Genomic DNA, 4145 nt, shown 5'->3' with positions numbered 1-4145 from the left:
GGCTGGGCTGGCTTTCCCTCTGAAAACATCTGTGTCTGTTGGTTTTGGTGAGACTACTGTTTACTTTAAATTTCAGGAAGCACCAAAAAGATAAAACTAACATCATATGAATTGATTTCTATTAGAATCTCTAGGCACAAATGATATATTTTCTGATTTAAAAACAATCTGATATGAATCATGATATGAATCATGAGCTTTACAATGTCAATTTATAGGATACATACATACCACACACTTGAGAGTGCATTTTTTTTTTTGCATGTGTCTTATGTGAGGGGTCTTCCAAAAGTTTATGGGAACTGTGAGGATTGAAAAAACTGTGCATGGGTTTCAAATGTTTTTGCACCAAAGTAAGCTTGTGCTTTAATTGCGTCTCTCCACAGAACGTTTTAAACCATGTAAGGCAGAAACATTTGTACTTTCTTCTGCCTCTCTCAAAGGAAGTACAGAAACTTAGAAACTGACAGGATGGCCTCCAGGGGCTTGGCAATAGCACAAACCATAGCTGCCGTTCTGGGGAGTGTCTCTGCCGTTGTCACCACCTCTGCTGCGCAGGCTGCAGGCTTAGCTCCGCAGATCGGCTCCTCAAACACCTGATCGCAGCCCCTCCGCTTTCTCGGTAAGGGAGGTCCCCTAACGCTGGCAGCTTCGGGGCTAAGCGACTCCTCAGTGATGGTGGGTGCAAACTTGTCTCCTGTCTTCACAGCGCGAGCAGAAATGTGTCCACTGGCACCACCTGCCTCCTGAGGGGACCTGCATCAGGCCCGGGCTGTCCACGTGGCCAGAGCTGAAGGGAAGGCACCATTTCCATGGGCACCCCCAGTGTCCTCTGCTGTGCCCTGGGCATGCTGGTTAGCCTTGTGGTCGCTGCGTGTGTGACTGGAAGACGGCACAACAGAAGTATCCCAAAGACCACCGCGTGCGTCTACCCGCATGCCGCCCCCCGAGAGAGCACCACCGTGGGGCTGTGTGCGGCCCTGGCGTTCCTCCACGGCAGTTGCTGCCTGGGGCTCGCGGTCTGGGCCGGCGGCCGGGTAGTTTTCATCCTGTGCAGGCACAAGCAGCAGGCCCGACGCCCGCCCAGAAACAGGCGCTTCAGAGCCTGCGCCCAGCCTGCAGCTGCACAGAGCACCCTCGTGCTGGTGGGCACCCTCACGTCCCTGTGCACGCTCTCCTCTCTCTTCCATGTTAGTTCGACTCTCTTTTTTTAGTAACTCCGGTTTTTGAACAGCTCTGCACTAATTCCGGATGTTTCCAGCTGACAGTCCTTACATTCTCCTGAGCCAGGACTCCAGGTGTCCATGCGCCGCTCTGCTTGGGTAACTAACTCTGTCACGCACGTTTTTGTGTGTACATTCACAGTGGTTAGCGCTTTAGTCGTTGACGTCCCTGAGTAAGCACACCCACGAAGCAGTGACGTTACAGGTGAGTGAAAAACAGACCGCTTGCACTTCAGAACAAACCACCCGTTGAACGCACGTGTACTTTACGTTCGATGTAATCATCACGTCACCTCTCCCACAGGAGAAACTTCTTAATATTTTCAATGAAGGAGTTCAGAATCTATGCAGTGGTTCATGAAACAAACCACAGATGATGCAGTAGTCATTGAAAGTCACGTAACTTTCAATCCACTCCAATAAATTTTCCAGACATTAACTAGTTGTGGAAACGTAAGAAAAGCTGATCAAATGTGAATACCATTTGAGATGACCATTTGAAGTCACAAAGAGGAAAAACGGTCTCAGAGATGTGAACAGCCCGGAGTTTAACTGAAGGTAAGTTCGTTTTCAGAAAGTAGGACGGAGAGCCCAATAGGACTTTTGTACTTTAGATCTTTAAAGAGGAGGCAGCCATTTAAGATCTAAGTAGGTGAAGGGAGTTTCATCTAAAATTTTTTATGTAGGAATGCAAGATTGATACACAATGGGATAAAAGCACATTTTTTTTTTGTTATTGGGCGCATGCGCTCGCCAGAAAGACAGAGAGAGACAGAGAGATAAAAAGTGAGAAATCACCCCCAGAGGGGATGGCCACGCCGCAATCCCTTCTCCTCCATTCTCCTCTTGGAATCTTGGGCAACCAGGGGCTTGAGAATCTCTCTGGGCAAGTATGCGTGCATGCCCAAAATCTCTGGAGGAGAATGAAGAAGGGATTGCAGCTGTGGCCTTCTTCCAGGAGGGGGATTTCTCACTTTCCTTCTCGTCATCTCTCTGTCTCTCTCTGGTGAGTACGCACACCCTAGGACAAAAGCTTTTAGAAAAAAATTGAGTATTAACTATGAAAAAAATCTGTCTGGGATAAAAAAAGCATGGGTTTGGGGAATCCACGGAAGGTAAATTGTCGTATAACGTGAAGATGGCAGTTGGGAATGTTGGCAAAGTGCAGGTTCCACGACCTCGTGTGAAGCTTTTGACTTCTGGTTCCAAAAGAAAATTGAAAATTTCCTCAACGTGAGGAAGCATTTTTTTGGATAGGTTTTTTGCTATGGAATGTATGCACTCACCAGAAAGACAGAGAAAAATAGACAGAAAGCGAGAAATCATCCCCCAGCGGGGATGGCCACACTGCAATCCTTTCTCTTCCATTCACCTCCGAGGATCTTGGGCACACATACACACGCACCCAGTGTGAGTTTAAGTCACCGGGTCCAGGACTCAAACCACAGTCGACTGCATGGGAGTCCAGTGACATTGCCATTACACTAACTGCTGGTCGCGAGAAAGCATTCTTATAGAACTATATTTTTATTTGTATTATAATGTTGCAAAGCATGCTAATTTTGAAATTATGACAAAAGTTTATAATAGCCATTATTATTCGATGACAGTTCATAATGACGTAATTGACAAGTTAGTTCTTTCTATTTAGGCTTATTCTTTTCTTTTAAAAAAATTGCCAGGTAGTTCCTAAGTTCACCAAAAGAAAGAGAGAGTGAAAGCTCTCGCCAATGGGCATGATCGCACTACAATCTTCTTTCTCTTTGTCTCCATCCCATCAGGATTTGGGGAATGGGCACACACACACAGTAGGTTTTCACCTACCAGAGCCAGGAATCGAACTGCGTAGACAATCACCAGGCTAGGGGACAACCCCGTTACTTCTTCCTATGGCATTTGAAGATAACAACCAGAATTTATGACGGACAGTTTCACATCCGGACTATCAGACATTTATTAATTTTACATAATCTTAAGAATGTTCTATCAATAACATATCTATGTAAATATAACCTTAAAGGAGATTTATCATTACTTTAGTAACTGACAATAATTCCATGATAAATTAATATGTGTGATAAACCTGATCAGTTTATATCTCTGCAAAATGAGAGATGCATTCATTGAGGCTCTCTAAGGACTCAAAAAAATCCTCAAATCAAATTTTAACCATCTTGATCACATATAAAATATTTTTCATAAATTTACCTTCATTGTCTTTTCTTGGAGCCAGCGGGAGGCGTGATGGTTAAGGTTCTGGGCACTCCCACATGGCCGACCACAGTTCAAGTCCCAGACCTTTCCCTCTGGAAAGACATTTTGTGTGGTTTGTGTAGACTACCAAATGATGAATATGTAACACTTTGCACATTTTATAAATGATTTGTAAGGTTAGATGCTTTTGAAAGTCAGTGTGACAAGATTTAGCAGCAAGTTAAATGTTGCCTTTGAATTCTTTATTATCTAAGTCAAACTAAATTATATTTCAGGATATAACTTTCTCTCTGTCTGGTCAAATTAAAATAAACAAATAAATACATAAAATTAAATCAATAATTCTTAAAATTTTTTTTATTTTAACTCTTCTTTCCAAAAATATATCCCTTATAACTTTTTGTCTACTTCTTCCTTTTCTTTCCTTCTTTTTTTCTTCTTCTTCTTATTAATTTGTTATGGGATATGTGTACTCTCGGGGGCAGGGTGAAAAATCACTCCCCAGGGACATTGGACACACCACAATCCCTTCTTCTCTGTTCTCCTGCAGGGATTTTGGGCATGCACGCACACATTCTAGCATGATTTTTAAACTGCTAGGTCTAGGATTCAAACCATGAAGTTGACTATATGGGCCTTGACCTCCATATCACCTGTTGGCCTCAATATTTTTTCTTTCTTCCTTCTTGCCTTTTTTTAACCCTTTTT

This window comes from Tupaia chinensis, unplaced genomic scaffold, assembly GCF_000334495.1.
Source record: "Tupaia chinensis unplaced genomic scaffold, TupChi_1.0 Scaffold000131_1, whole genome shotgun sequence".
NCBI classification, from domain to species: Eukaryota; Metazoa; Chordata; class Mammalia; order Scandentia; family Tupaiidae; genus Tupaia; species Tupaia belangeri.
The sequence above is the reverse complement of the archived record's forward strand: the minus strand, read 5'-3'. Positions refer to the sequence as shown.